This window comes from Argiope bruennichi, chromosome 3 (assembly GCF_947563725.1).
Source record: "Argiope bruennichi chromosome 3, qqArgBrue1.1, whole genome shotgun sequence".
NCBI lineage: Eukaryota > Metazoa > Arthropoda > Arachnida > Araneae > Araneidae > Argiope > Argiope bruennichi.
The window spans coordinates 124,329,628-124,346,439 of NC_079153.1; the positions used below are offsets into that span (position 1 = coordinate 124,329,628).

Sequence of the window (16,812 nt, forward strand, 5' to 3'; positions counted from 1 at the left end):
ATTGGATATTCTGTAAAATTCAAGAGTTTAAGAAATTAAACCAATTTCGAATTGTTTTTTTGTTTTTTTACCTTTTTAATTATCGTGTGTGACACTTTTTTTCAAAATGTTATTCATTCTAAAAACTTCTTTCTTCACTTATGCTTTATTTATATGTCTGAATGTCTCAGTAAAAATGTTATTAACTGAATGTTTTCCTTTTTTTTTTTCTGCAGGTAAGTCCAACTGCATTTGGTAAACTATGCATTATTTCGGATTATTTACAAATGTGGACGACCACTTTGAGTGAGATCCTTTACCAATGCCGATATCTTATGGTTATTTTGATGAAGTTAATGTTTGGAGTTTTCATCACTGAACAGCACCACGAAAGGTAAAAGCTATACTAAATTGTAGGTTGTAGATAATTGTAAGGTTTGAATCTTCACCAAAAGTTATTTTATATCAAATATTTTCTTTTTGGTTTGGTTTAAGTATGCGCTGCATTAATTTTCTAAGTATATCCTTTACTTTCTAAGCACAACCACGTATTAAGTAATCTCATTGCCATGTCATTAATCTATTCATTAGTTATATCCAGAAGTAAAAACCTTGAGTTAAAGAACTCCTTTAATCTCCCCTCAAACTGGCAAGTATGTGCTGCAGAATAACTGAACTAGATTTTTAGTTGTATTCATAAACTTTATTTATCATTTATCTTCTATGCGCTTTTTTTTTCAGGGTTGGCTCATCTACCATCCCCTGAAATTATTTTAAAAGCTTAACTTTTCGTTTAAAACCTTCTTGGATATTTTATTGCATTAATTATTTGATGATTAGGAAAAATAAAATAATAAAAGAAACAGCAGGATAATGGGTTGGAACTGCATGGAGATCAGCCTCTGAAAGCATTTAAAGCATCACCCATCGTGCAGCAGCTTCGCGATTCGGGTACGAAAACAAAAGATTGCTCGCATTTAACTTAATGGCGGCTGGACTGCTTTAAGTGATCTAGGACCAGAATTGGTACGCAACCAAATGTGTGATACTTTCTCTCTTACTTTTTTTTTTGTTGTTGTTGCTCTCTACTTAAGGACAGAATGTTCTCACGTTTTCTCGTCTTTTTTCATTGGTTGTTTATTTCTGGTTTCGCTTTCACATTACTCCGACAAAAATATATCTGCTTTAATTAATGTAGATTCATCACGCAATGAATAGAGAGTGAACGATGCATTCTAAAATATAAATAAACATTTTGGATTATTTGGAGATAAAATTGTCTTTAATTTTCTAATATATGATGTATAAAAAGAGAAAATATTGTACATCAAAAAAATTTGTACTGGAGATTTCGACACATCTCTGAAGTTCACTATAAACACATTTTTGAAATTATTTCTGTGTGTCTGAAAACTATATCTCAAAAACCACAATAAACTTAATGAATAAAACTTGGTATATGGTTAAATAACTACAAAGCGAAAAGAAGTAGATGAATAAAATTTGGTACACAGATTTAACATCTAAAATACATATATCTAACAAATTTTGAAACGAATCTATTCAAAGATTTGACTGTCTGTTGGTTTGTTCTCTCACAAACATGTGCGTGTGACAATTCAAAAACGCAATATATGAGATTATATGAGAAGTATATGAGATTTAGTTTGTGATTATGTGACTACATTTGTATCTCTGTTTAATATTTTGATCGATAAGAGAAAAAAGAAAGTCAAAAATACGTGTTAGGTTTTCTAATATTTTTGTGTTAACCGCATATCAACGATTAACCGGGGGAGGGGGAGGAATCAGCGAAGATTACATGCTAGATTTAAAAAAACTCTAAATTTCTGCCTAAAATCGATACTTGCAGTAGTACATGTTCCTGAACTTGAGAAGCCGCCACTGCTTGTCAGTTTTAGTATTCAGTAAATATAAAATTAAATCTTGTATCTCGAATAATTTTATTTCTATCTTACTAGAAAGGATTTGTAGATTTTGAAACTATTCGTAAGTCGTTCTAGTTTTGATGATATTGCCAATAATGATGATAGGACACAATTAGCTTTCAAATGTGATAGTTTTGAATATTAATTATTAACACTTTTTCAACTGTTTCTGTGAAGTTCATTGTTATCTTGCATTCGTAAGTCTATTCTGTCTCTAATTTTAATCGCGAAACTTTTCATAACCTGTATTTTTGTTCTTTTCCCCTCCCTCAAATGTAAAAATGAAAAGTATTCAAGAAAATCATCTTAAGTTATTGAAAATTATGTATGAACAAATGTATTATATTGTTTTCTTCATTTATTATATACTAATGATTCTTTTGCGGGTGTAGTTATACAACGAAATGGATGTATGAAATGTTAAGAAATTTTTTAACCAAAAGTTGAGCCGCAAAATTATTTTTCTCTTGAATCTGAAAGAAGTTGTTAGTGAATAAAGTAAAACTGTTTTATATAGTAACAATATTTCTAAGCACTTGTCAGTCGTCTCTTGAAATACCAGTTGAGAATTATAATTTTTATTGACATAATTGCGTTCAATTTTATGCAAGGTTAATTTCTTCACAAAGCGCTTCCTCTTAATGTTGTTTCTTTTTGCAATGTTTTTATGTTCATCTTCAGTTGGCGTCTTAAATGAAGGCATTCGATCTTTTTGCTGTTTGTCTAGTGCCGACAAAGAAAGACTTAATAGAGGCTTTTTTTTTACTCCCAACAAAGAGAAAGTATTGCGATCGTCAAAAATTCAAACTCAAGAACATTTTCAGGAACGCGGAATTTTTCAAAAATTCGAACTTTGATGAATCTCTGCGTTTCAGAGTTGCCCAATTGCGCAAAAATACATTTTTGGAATAATGGTTGTGAGCATAACTCAAATTCTTTAAGTTAAAAGAAAGAAATTTAGTATGTCTTTCCACCGAATTTACAGATTTCTATCAAAATTTGAGCGAAATTCTTTCACATGATATCTTTCTGTACGAGTAAGCTCGATTCCACACAATAAGCTAGTTACATGAAAATTATTACTTAGATGCAGCATGTTTTTCCGTAGATCCGTTACATATTTTGATTTAAAAAAAAATCTATTTGTATATGCATGCAAAAATACAAACGATCAAAGGGTTAATCGTTTGTATTGCGCATGCATGTAAAAGCCATAGCTCAAAAACGCGTCATCTAAGATAAATGAAATGGTATGCGTTTTTAGCATCAAAAGGGTAGATTCTTATAAAATTTTCAACGAAATCAATCAACGGGTTCATCATTTATACTTTCATATGCGATTACTCAAAAATGCAACGTCGTAAATAATTAAAATTCGGTGTATGATCTTGTATTTTTAAAATTGCAGTTATGTGTCAAATTTTGGTTTGGTCTGTTTGTCCGACCCATTGAAAGGCGACCAAAATACCTATTTGGTTCTCTTCACTACACACACTATGAAGCACCAAGTTCAAGTGTAAAATTTATGAAATAAAATTATGAGTTCTCGTGGTGTTCCCGTCCTTGCCCAAAGCCCATAATTTTATGATATGGGATGGAGATAACACCTTTATTTGAGAGTATGAAAGAAAAGTTCGCCGCGTTCACCCTCCATTGTTTTTCTAGGGCTTGCTTATTCTGCTTCTGCGAAATATTACTGTTCACGATAGACTCGTTTATTTTTTTTAGATATTGGTTTATGAACGCGGAAGGATGATTAATTTTGTGTTGACTCTCAGGACTGTCGTGAGCGTCCATCAACTTATCCTTTAAACCTACTTTCTTTTTCAAACAGGAAAGACCTCCGGGCGTCGTCTGTCAAACATTCCTATTTACCTCACGGAAGCATCAGCGATTTTACTCATAATATCTTCCTAGCCGGAAAGAAAGAATGAAACGAAGGTGAATCTCTCATTTCCGTGTGTAACGGTGAAGTAAGCCGGGTTGAATATATTTAAATGAATCACTTGACATAAAGCCAGGCACACTTGCTACAGAACTTCGCAACGTGATTTAAAGGCCTTTCACATAAAGACCTTCGCGAAAGTATTATGATTCTTCGCTTTTCTCAATTTGAAATAATGCCATTAACATTTGCGATTTTAACATTTAAATTCAGAAAGCCAGTTGACGTTTGGAAACTTGATTACAGGGTAATTTTACCCTTAATTTCCAGTTGTTTTTGTTTATCTAAAATAACTAGTATTCATAAAATAAACTTCATTATATTTATTAAAAAAATGCGTGCTATGATGAATATATCATCGATGTTCAACGGCAATGCTTATCTTTGATGAACTCGCTAATTATCAAAAATTACAGTTTGTCAAATTTTATAACTCTTAAATTATGATATGGAAGTAGAGGATTTCATGGTTGTTCTTTGAGCGAGAAAACGATGAAAGCCTCTCACCCACCCACAATTAATTGGTTAGTAAAATATCTAAAATTGTCTATAAAAAAATAGAAAAAAATTTCATAAAAATATTAAAATTATTACGCATTGAAGGATAATTTTTATTTTCGACTGCCAGAGCTGTACTTTTACTTTCCACTCGATTCCACTTTATCATTTTGAGCATAAAAATCTCTTGCACTTTAATAATAATGAGGAAATAAATTTTCCAATTAACCATTATGTAATGAAAATGTATTGGATTTTCTACGGATGTTCTGCAAGTTCTTCTGGAATATTGGCAGCCGAACTTTTTTAGTCCAATATTCTATAATTTATTAGTTATTTCTATTTTAATATATATTTATTAATCTGAAACACTGAAATATGCTGTTTCGTTTTAAAAAGGTTTCTGTCTTAAATTTTAATAAGCTCTGGATTATTGATATCAAACGTCGAAGTACTCTGATAAATTATCATATTATAATTTAAAAATCATAAAAAGCTATGCAGTCTCTAAATTGTAATTAAGTTGAGGCCTAATTACATTTTTAAAGATGTCTTAGATAGAAATTTAACTTCCAATACTGATGTCCCAAAAGTTTATAAATATCGTTTAATTATTTTTTTTCACTCTATTTAAAAATACATAATTTGTTTTAAAATATTATAACACGTTTTACGAAATGTCTTTATATTGATTGTATCAAGCAAATATCAATTCATTTTTTTTTTAATTTGCATTATGTAATTTAAAATCACTTTATTTTATCGTTACGAAATTTAGTAATTTTTAATTCATTATACATGAATACGATTCCTCAGCTATTATAAATTATTGAAAAAGTATCTGAAAGAGATTTAACATATTTAGGGTATTTATACATTTCAATTTATTTCGTCATTATAAGAAACAGTGGTCGTTTGTGGTAAAAGAATTCAAAAGTTTTTCTCAAATATTATTAAATCTTCTGGCTTATGAAATTTTATGCTGTTTGCAGATTCTCTTTCTTAAATTACTTCACTTTGAACTAAATGTTTATGAAATCATGCTTTTAACTTTGGTTGTTAAATGTTCAGCCTGTCAATCCATTGTCATTCTATTTATCCGGAATATAGTGTAACGGGATAATTTTGACAAATACAAATGTTGTGAATTTGTATTTAATCAAATCTAATTACACCTATTACTCATTTTTTCATGATATAATGCTTACTTTTTCAATGAATGAATGAGTGTTTTATTATGCACAGCATTTAACAACGACGTCTATTGAGAATGCTAAAGCGTGAATTAAAAACTATTCGCTGCGGCTTGCCCATCACTCACACGGCAAGGATTTGTTTTGAATTCTTGCAACTCTTCATTTAGGACTCTTCTTTTTTTTTCAAGGCCCGGTGCCTTCACCTTAGTGTACCCATTCCTATCTCCCTGCGACGCAGCCATCATACTCGATATTCTTCATGTCTTGTCTGCAAGGTCTCTGAGACTCAGCGCATTCACATTTAGCTCTGCAGATTTGATGATTGTTTTCTTTTATATTTAGACGCTTCTTCGTCATCTCTCACAGTTTGGGCCCTTTTTTCGCCTCTCTCCCGGCCCTTTCCTTGTTAGCGAGTTCTTTTTTACACGGATATGGACGCTTTTGGGTCCGCATCTTTTTCTGTGTTTCCTCGTGATTAAATATAGCCCGGAAACACGTGTATAGAGGTCTTTTTTTTCTCAAATTTTCGACTGTCTCGATACAGTGTGTTTTCAAAGTGACGCAAGATTTTTCATTGTCGCCCTTCGGCGCAATCGAATTAGTATATATAAATTATATATATATATATATATATATAATTTTCTCTCATCAATGCATTGTTTGCAAAATTCACGAAACTTAATGCAAGCTTCTTTGGTGGATTCTTGTTCTTTAATTTTTTTTATCTTTATTTTTTTATACTTTTTTCCCTATTGATTCGGTTTCGCGGGTCCCCCCCCCCAGAATTTGGAGTGTTTAGGATTAAAAATAGAATTTGGCGTCTAGGCCGTTGACTCACACCTCCGTCGTAGACCAGAAGACAGAATACATTTAAAATTGTTATCGTTTGTTTACCGTTTCAATGCTGAACTAGTTTCTGGATTTATACCAAAATGCATATTATTTTTGAATGAGTTTAATATAAATAATCGCATAAGATCACAAATATTGCACTATCACAAAAAATAAAACAATTGCAAGCATTTAGGTGTCAAGGAACCACATATTCTTCTTAGACACTTGACACGATTATTTAGGACTAAGTATTATACTTCACGATTCATCGTTTTATTTTTAATCATTATCTTCGGTATGATGGACATTCTTTTGTTTTGATCTGTGGGTTTCGTCACTGTTGATGAAATGATATAGTTTTACTAAGAGCAACAACATACATTTTACTCTAGTTTATTGTCAAAGAAATTACTATATGTTGGTTGTTTAGCGCCCAATATGAGAGTATGGGAAAAGTTATTAAAAAGACAAAACTAAAACCTTAGAAATTATGGTAGAAATGATGTTTCCTTTGAATAAACCATACAACATGATTGTAAAATGCAGAATGCTCTTCAAACTTACCAATACTGATTTGAACTGGTGTTAGTTATCTGCCTGCTTGCCTTTTTCTTGACTTTAGTTTTCTGGGGTTTTTTAATGATAAAATATTATAAAATAAAATTGTATATAATTTAGAAGTTATGTCTATGTAGATTAAGGGAGATTATTGTATAATAAAGGTAATGCGACTCAAAATTTCAGCTCAAGTGTTTGATTTACATTGTAGCATTTAGAAAGATAAAGAAACTTTGATTTGCGGCTTTCTTAAAAGTACGAACAATTTCCTTCACCAGTTAATACACCTTAAATTCGATAAACTTGTATACTTCCCCTAAAGATTTCAAAAGATCACGAAGATTGGAAAGTCGAACTAAAAATGACGAGAAGAGAAAAAAGAAAACTTAATACGTAAAATTCATCACTTCATCTCTCAATATAGAAACGAAACGGGCGTCTCTAGAAGGAAAATAAAGGATATTATTCTCTCGGCCGCCTTGACCCCCGCGGGTCTTTCACCTACACTAAAATTCAATCTCTGTTTTTCATTCTTTTTCACCGAGTTTTTGCTCATTACTTGTTTGCTAAGGGGCTACCCGCTAATTCATTTTTTTTATTACATGGATAATGAAGAAAGGGACATCCGAAACGCAAGGTGACATTGGTGGAACGCTTTTATTGGTAGTGGGTGTTGAGTATGCAAGTGCTCTTTGGGAAAGTCAATCGAGATGGTGCATGTGTTGGCGTTATCCTCTTGTGGTTGATGTCTTGCGATTGCGTACTTCAAAGAGCTGCGAGAGGATGAGTCCGCGAGTTTTTGTGATATTGCGATGCAAGATGCACTTAGAAGAATACCATTCTGTGGTTTACCAAAAATATGTCCTGGTCTTTCATTCACCGCTCTTGTACCTAGATGTTTTTATTTTATATTAATGATTGCAGCAGCCCTTATCGGATTTTTTTTTCAAAATGTTTAAAAGCCACATTTAATTTAATGATCTATAAATATATTTTGTCTTAAAACCGTAGATTTTTAACCACATTTCCGGGTTCTAACATGTGATGTCTGAGTAATATGAAATACTCATTAATACCGGTTAAAAACTAATCTGTGTTTGTCACTGTAATTTTTTTTTAAAACCACGTCGCATTTCACTTTCGAGTACAACAAACCTGAAGAATTTTGCGCATTATCACGTGTTAAGGGAATCCAAAGGCGGATGTGGTATTTTCGTTATCGTTTATTTTGATTATTGATTTCGAAGAAGATAACGCTGTTTTTTCTTAATAGCAAGAATAATTGTTTCGAAAATGAAAATGTCAAAATGAAACTGAGCCTTGGAATTTCGATTAAATTAAGTCTCAATGTTGAAATTTTTTTTTCTTAAATTTTGCTCCTTGTTTATTTATTTATCACATTCCCAAATTTTTCATTTGAAACTTTAGTTGAAAAATAGCAATTAAGTAAATTTTAAATTTGGAAAGAAATAGACTTGGAGGAAACTGGATTTTTAAAATTTTATGCGTTGTATGAAGTGCAGTAATCGTCAAAAAATTCGAACTCGAGATTTTGACGAATTCCCTCGATTTAGACCTCCCTAAGTTCGAAAAATACATTTTTGGAAAATGTTTCATCTGTCTGTCTGTGACAAAGATAACTAAAAAGGGCTTTGAGCTAGACGATTGATAATTTGATATACGGTATTTACACAAAATACTCAGATTTTTATCAAATTTTGGTAAAATTTGCCCGGCTGTTCGAATATAATTTAATAAAATAACTACAAAACGAAGAGAGCTGGATAGATAAAATTCGCTACACAGATTTAAGATCTATAGTGTAAACCTCTGTTAAAGTTTGAACCAAACACAAGAAGAGGTTGACCATCTGTCGGTCTGTCCTCTCTGAAACATGTAAACGCGATAACTCAAACACAAAGTGACTTAAATATATAAAATTAGGTACGGGAATTTGTGACTACAAGTGCAGCGTTGTGTCAAATCTTTGTTTCAATCGATTAAAAAAAACTTGTCTAAAACTCAATTTCTATTTTTCAGATACTATTAATGCGTGTCAGGGATTAATCGCTAAGGATGATACGATAGGCTCAGGAAAAATGCTAAATTCATTCCAGAAGTTAATATTTCGTAATTATTGCACATTCTTTGTAAGGTTTTCTCTGGCATGACAAGTTTATTAGATGGTATGCGAGAAAGTTTTAGGGAAACCATTCCCGTTCGCTCTTTTTGTAATTCAATTGCATATTATATTGCACAATTTCTAACTCTCATTTTCGGCAGTAATGAAAAACAAAGCCAAACAATTAGCTCTATCTTACTAATTATTAGTTTTGTATTTATGTAATATTATGATAATTTTCAAGCAATGTCTCGGAACATTCATGTAGATACCATTTGTGTCTTAAAAATTTCAGTTGCGACTTTTTCAAAGTACCTCACTTTTTTTATATAATTTTTGCTTTCAAACTTTTGTGATTTGGTGATATTTCCTTTTAAACCATTGAAGTAACTTGCACTTATTTAAAAAAATATTTTTCTAAAATGCATTACAGGTTTTGAATATCTCGTAATTGTTTCAACTAAAATCTTTGAAATTATTTGTTAGGTGAATCTTCATAGAATTCCTTCCATTGATGTATTAAAAACTGTTCAGTTTAATGAACTAAAATGGAGTGATTTTTTTCGATATTTCATATGGATAAATCTCTTTATATTTTAAAATTGTTCAAATTACTTATGATTGAAATTGAATAGAGTTCCAAACGATTTGTTTTTTTTAAAAACTTAATTAAGTTTTTTAATAAGAGATCTACTGATCAATGAATTTGTAGCATTTTAAGTATTATAATCAAATCAATTTATCAAATAGAGGTTTATTATTGCTTTTTTGTTGAATTACTAAAATTAATTGTTTGGATGTTGCAGCCATTCGTTCGTTTGGGCATACAAGAGATTTATATCGATTGTAATATCCGGAGACAGTTTTTCAATCTGGCGCTTGATATTTTTTTTTTTTTTTTTTTTTTTTGAGAATTTTTTTCAAAGGCTACTTTTATAAGAAAACAAAAAATTTCATGATTTTGGATCTTTTTTGCGGCGGGGTTATTTCCTTCCCTTGCCTTAGTACAAATAACCCTGCACTCTTATAAATAAAATAGTGAGCTAAATTCATATTTTTTTCTGGAATATTTTGGAGCTTGTCTATTAAATACTTTTAAATTTATAACCTACAACTTCATGGAATTTTACTCTTCAAACTGGTATTGCCAATTTAATTGCTTTATTTCATTTAGAAATGAATGTTTATTAATATAAATAACATTAAATGAAATTTATAAAAAATTAAAATTGTTTATGTGTATTTTTATCTGAACAATCTTTTTTGTTGCAACTTAAATATTCAAATTGCTCCAGATTAATTTAATACTACTTAATTAAAGTAATAAATTTGCGCTTTTCAAATATTTATATTTGACCATATGCAGTCTTCTTGTTTGACAGGCTTAAATAACACCTTCATGATTTGACAGTTTCTGTAAAACAGCTGAAATCAAGTTCAAGACCATTCATTCGGACGCGAAAATGGTAGGTTTGTCATACTAGCTGTCATCAATTAATTGTCTTCACTTCAGAAGAATGCGCATTTCTTTGGTTGCGGGTGTGAGTTTCTTTTTCGGACCGATCACGTTTCATAGCAGTTCTCACCCTGACCTCGCATATCATTTGCTGCTTATTCTGTTTTCGTGGGCGTCATATCAGGTTTGAAATTCTGACGTCTCTGTTTTCTGGATGCGAGAACTGTGGGACGCGGCTCGGGAACCCAGCTGCGGGAGAAAGCTACATAATTGATTTTTTTTTAAAGGCTGCCCTATAAAAACCAGAATATGGCACACGAATATGAATAGATTTTGTTATTAATATGCATTGTTATACGTGTGGTAATTTTTCATTTGCTACTCCCAAGGTGTTATATGTCATTTGTTTCAGAATGATATATTACTTCTTTTAACATGTTAATCAGAAAATGTAGGATTTGAGGTGCGTCTCATTTGTAATGATTATAACATTAGATTTGGGAGGGTAGCGAAGATAGATTATCTTCAATACATTCTTCTCTTTACCCTCCCCCCTCAAAACATGGAAATGAAGTTATTTTGGAGGGAATGGAGGTATAAAAAAAAGAATGTATTTGTTATGTATTCATTCTTTAATTCTAGAACTACCGGTATGCCGGCATCCTGACATAGGGATAGCACGTTTCACCATGATCTGGGCGTCCCGGGTTCGAGTCTTGGTTCGGGTTGTTCTTTTCTCTGTGTTCTATATGTGAGGTGTGTTAAAGAGCCCCCCTGTAAAAAAGGGTTGTGCAAGCGAGTGTATGAGCGTCATTTTCTTAAGAGCTAAAAGTCAGACTTCTACCCTCGTGTGCTCAGGGATCTTTATCCTCAGAAGCTACTGCACCCCTCTTTCCCCGATCTCTTGGATTTGTTTCAATCCAAGGAGGATTAGCAACAACTACCGATGTTGAATATATACCTAGTTTTACCACACCCGTCAAATTGACGGGTTTTTTTATTATCATGACTTTTGTTGTAACTTTTGGCTTGGTTTATGTAAATAACAGAATATAATTTAATAAAAACATTTACTATAATAATACATTAATTTCTAATAAAAAATCAAGAAAAACAGTTTGCATTTATGGAATATCATATTTGATATTGAATTACTTAACTATGAGGTACATATTTTACAAATACATGTTATCTTAGATGAACACCAGCTACAAACATATTTGGTGCAGGCATTAAAGATATAAATCGCCCTGTTTTTGTTGCAGAATCGAATTTGGCAAAATTTGCTTTCAAAATGACTTTTTTTTTTGTAGTACAATCTACTACTATGTTTGATGTCTGTCATAACATAATGATCCATTAAAATATTAAAAATTTTGAAATTGCTATAGCCATCATTTTGACGAGTCTTGTTATAAATAGGAACAGGTCATATTGATTATGGAAGTTAAAAGGACTGAGTTGAAATTGAATAGGAATATGTAATTGTTCTTATATTTCATTCATATAAGTTCTAGAACAATACATAAATTATGTCAAGATTTTTATGCATGAATTGTGAAAACTCTCAAAACGGCAGTCTTGGTAGTTCTAGTATTAATTAGTTCGTTATATGTATTACCTTAAAAGGTTTGAGCTTCATCACTTCTATTTAAATTAAGGACATGGATGAAAATTTGCTACGGGTATTTCATTTTTTAAATGTTATTGGCGCTTTTATTTTCAGTACAAATAAAGAAAGTGTCTTCAGAGACTTAAATTTAATTCAACGTATTTAAATGGGAAATTCATTTTTGATTAAGAGAAACAGTTGCTGTTTAACTATGTATACTTACATGGTAATTTATTTAATAACTAACCGCTTTTGGTCACCAATTAGTTCCCCGCGATCAGTTCTTGCTAAAATTTTCTATTAAATAGTTTATGTAACTTGGGATTAATTTTCTTTTTCTGCAAAATATTTTTGTTTCAAATTTCAATGATCATATATCTCATGCTTGTTTAGAAACCTTACCCCGTTCTGTGTATTATGCTATGCAGTTTCTTAATTTTCTGTCATCCCTTCTAAAATTTTAACTTCAGTTAGAAAAAAAATGATTAAATTTCAACTAATCCACCCAAACATGTTTTTTTTTTTTTTTAATTATAAGTGCAGGAAATATAATCGGTTAGCACTGAAGTCTTATGCGCATTACAGAATTTTTTTTTTTTTAATTTATGCAGTTTCTCAAAAGCTTATATGAGAAATTATAAAATATTAATATTATTCTAAAAATTTGTCTGATTTATTATGCAGTTCAGTTTTCAAAAGAGTTGAAATGGGTGTAAATAATGTCTTGCTTTAGCAATAAAAACTTCAATAAATACTTCTGAAATAATTTTAAATTTTATTTATTTACGCACAAGTTTAAATTTTATGCAGTCCATCTATCTTATGAACCATATTCAATAAAATAATAAGATTTGAGAAAACTCCATGGCTTATCTTCTTCGAGATGGTCCGTCATGTAATCTGCAATTTCGCGTTTTTATAAAATAGTAGTCTTCAGATTTTCCTGATTTAATCAATTTTAGTCGTAAAGGAGCGGAATTTTCTTTTTATTTAAAATGTTAGTGTCTCAGTAATATGTTATTAAATAGGATTCATTCGACCGAAGGTCTTTATTAAAATTTAAAATTCAGCAATTCATCTGAATATTTGATTCAAACTACATGAAATATAATTATTTATTTCATTTAGACTATTTTTCTTATTAGAAGCGTATGCATATTATTCATGATTCAGAAATTAATATTAAGTCCCGATTAATGTGGATATTTTTAGGTTTATTAAACCTTGTTTGCAATAAATAACACATAACCTTGAATTAATAATACAGAACTGTTAACTCATAAAAACCTTTTTGTAACATTTATTTTTCTAGAAAATATCAAGTTTCATATTATTTATTTCATACAAACACATACTAAAAATTGCGCTTCTCTAGGTTTAGTTTTCAGTTTGAATTAACTTTTAATTCGAAGTATTGTTAATGTGATGGCAATATGTTGATAAAAGTTAATTTTTTCCATGTGTGGGTAAAATCTTTATTTTATATGAAATATGTGATGGGAAAATATGCTTAAAATATTTTTAAAAATTATATTATAAAATAATTGATAGCATTAGAAAGATTTGAGTTTTAAAATGATAAAAACATTTTTTTTGTTGCTGTTTTTGAAACCTGTCACCGAAAAACACCGAAATTTCACTTGATTTTTAATTAATTAAATTCTAAAGAAAAGTATTGCTCAGTGGTGCACATTCTCACACTCCAAGGTATATTTGGAACCACTTTCGTAGTTCTAGGTCAAATAGTATAGCCTGTTAAGCGTCAACACACACAAAGACACATTCATCATTATATAAGTAAAGAAGTAGCATAAGTTGTTGAGTGATCAATCGGTCGTAACAATTTACAAACATCTCGAAATTTCGCGTCTCAACTTAATGTGTATCTGATTCTTAAATATATAAAAATCATTTAACTACATGCTTATTTCTGATATTTTTAATCTGTGTTCGACGGTGGTTGCCTCTTTTTTTAATTTCTTATGAACGAAGTGTTCAAAGAGAAAGTACTATTATAGTGCTTTCAGCAATTAATTTCATATTAAAGTGGTAAATCATTTCATACCCCATCTATCAATCTGTGCTTTCACATGCACGCAAACAAGGTAACTCAAAAATGCAATGACTTAAATGAAGAAATTTGGTATGTGATCTTTTTATTAAAATAATAATTCTATATCAGGTTTTGGTTTCAAGCGAGTCAAATATATATATATATATATATATATATAATATAGGTGTCCAAAATGCATATTCGATTTTCTTTATTATATTACGAAGCGCGGAACTCCTAAAATAAAATTCTGAGTACTTGTGGCGTTCACGGCCTTGCCGAAATTCATAGGTTTTTTTGCAGTGGGAGGGAAGGAGGGGGGAAGCAACGGCAGATACGATTTTTATTGTGGCGTATGCGAGAAAGTTTCAGAAGCTATTTCCGGTCGTTTTAATTCAAGCATTCACATTAAAAGATAACTTCTCAAGAAAGAAACGGGTTGCTTCCTAGCTTTGATTAAGCCGGTTATGAAGGAGTAACAATGATTTTTAATCCAAATGTGGTCAAAATACCTCTCGGTTTTTTTTAAAAAATAGATTCCTGATATTCTAATGTGTTTGTATTTTGCATTGTAAACTAAAAAAGATTTTTAAAAATATTATGTGATCGTGAAAGTTTCCTACCTCTAAATAACATCGAATGGCCTCAGCATATATATTAATTTGATAGAAAATATTATTGAGTTCTTCGGCTGCTTTTCAACAGTTTTATCAATTAAATTATTCTTTATTCTATGCATATGTTTTCCTATCATTTCTTTTATACTTTCTCGTAGTTTGAAATTTCAAAATTAATTTGAAACATTTTTATCAACGCAATTTATTCCGAAATTTTTATATTTTTGAGAAATTATTCAACATTATATATTTTTTAAAAATAATTTTGAAATTATTCTGTTTATGCTGAATTTCTATCCTGAAACTATTACATATTTCAATATTTTTGACTCTGAATAATTTATTTTCAAGTAATGTTTTTCATCACTAAAGCGTTAATAATAGTTTACTCTAAAAGATACCATAATGTTTACATTTCTATTTATCAATGGTTATCATTTTGGATTTGGTAATATTTTTGATTTTTCGGTTGTTAAAAATATTTGATAAATAAATAGCTGTATCTAACCGAAAGCGGATTTGAAAACGGAAAAGTAGAACTTTCATGTACATGATTTCACACGCTTCTAGCAATACTGAAGTTTTGTTTTCGTTTCCAGAGATAACTAGCATGAATCATTGCAACAAAGAGAGAGAAAAAAAATATACCGCCAGTTACCAAGTTTTACTTGTTTGAAGCTAAGGAACGGAATAGAACAGAAAAAGCAACCATGGCGTTTTGCAATACGAAATAATTAAATATGTGTTTATTCAGCTTTATTTATATTTTCAAAATATCGTAATTATGATGCGTGTAGTTAAATAATATCAAGGACTGCGTCACTGTTTGAACAATGAAAGCAGACTTAATTGCATGTAACATTTCATTTCTGAACAGTAATTTTTAACGTCTTTTAATATGCACGAAAATTTTAACTATATGAAAGTTGTTTCTAGTCTTTTAAAGTTAAAATCTGGGAATGTTGAATGTGCTGCTAAATTATCTAACTCTTTTCAATTCGCAAGGTAAAGAAATATGATTATACGTTAGCATTAGTAATTATCTCTCCAAAAATCATTGGAAGATTGAAAATTTTGTCAGCTTCTTATTGTGTAATATTTTGTTTTGCTTTCTTGAATCATTTATATCTTCCCCTTTCCCCATGCATATTATCTATTACGATACAATATTTGCTTTGTGTTAGTTTTTTTTAAATATAATGGTATAGTAATTTAGTTAACCCTATCTAGGGCCGTAGGAAGTATGCTTCCCACCATATTTATCAATCTTTGTATGAAATTATGTTGGTTGGCATAAGTTCTGACAAATTTTTTTAGTAAGTCAGAAACTTAGACGCTTCAGTTCTTTATCTCAGACAAAATGATGTGTCTTGATTTGTTACTTAATTATAAATTAACCAAATTAATTAATGAATCAAATTAAAATTATCTAATAAGCTAAATGAATCCCTTTTCTTAATCTAATTTCAGGCCTAAAAATATTTTAACATAATATGACTAGAATAAGAAATATTTCAGATTTTTATGTTAGTAAACATTTGGAGATGGATTTCATATTGTATTAATACATTTCCATCAGGAAGTATTGTTTTAGTATTTTTTTCTGATTATGGAATTTTAAATTTAACTTGTGAATGTCATGTCTGTGAATATTTTTTTTTTCCTGACATGATTCTAGACGGTTCTAGACGGTGCATTATTCTTAACGTTTGTTGAGTTTGGTAATGAATACAAACACACCCACACACACAAAGTTGTAAGGAGTCGCTGAGTAATTTTTCATTAAAAATGTTTACTTGAAATCCATTTTAAATATCAGAAAATTTCTTACATACTTACTTTTCAGATACTTTTTCTCAATTTTAGTGAGCGAATCATTTTTATAGTATATATGCTTATGCAATGAAAATGATTTCGAAAAATTAGAAGTATAAGAATTTTTTTAAATTATTTATTGCCTATACCGACCTGTCTCACTAATGAGTGTAAACTG

The 16,812-nt window shown here is 30.2% G+C and overlaps 1 protein-coding gene across 4 annotated transcripts in view; it reads left to right on the forward strand.

Moving 5' to 3' along the window:
* LOC129962721 (uncharacterized) overlaps positions 1-16,812 on the forward strand; it is a 191,985-nt gene that overhangs the window by 116,732 nt on the left and 58,441 nt on the right. Inside the window, exon 2 of one of the 4 annotated variants that reach the window (XM_056076665.1) lies at positions 216-373. The exons of the other annotated variants lie outside the window; for them this stretch is intronic. The gene's annotated coding sequence lies outside the window, so the exon portion shown is untranslated. The remainder of the gene's footprint in view (positions 1-215; positions 374-16,812) is intronic. 4 annotated transcript variants of the gene reach the window in all.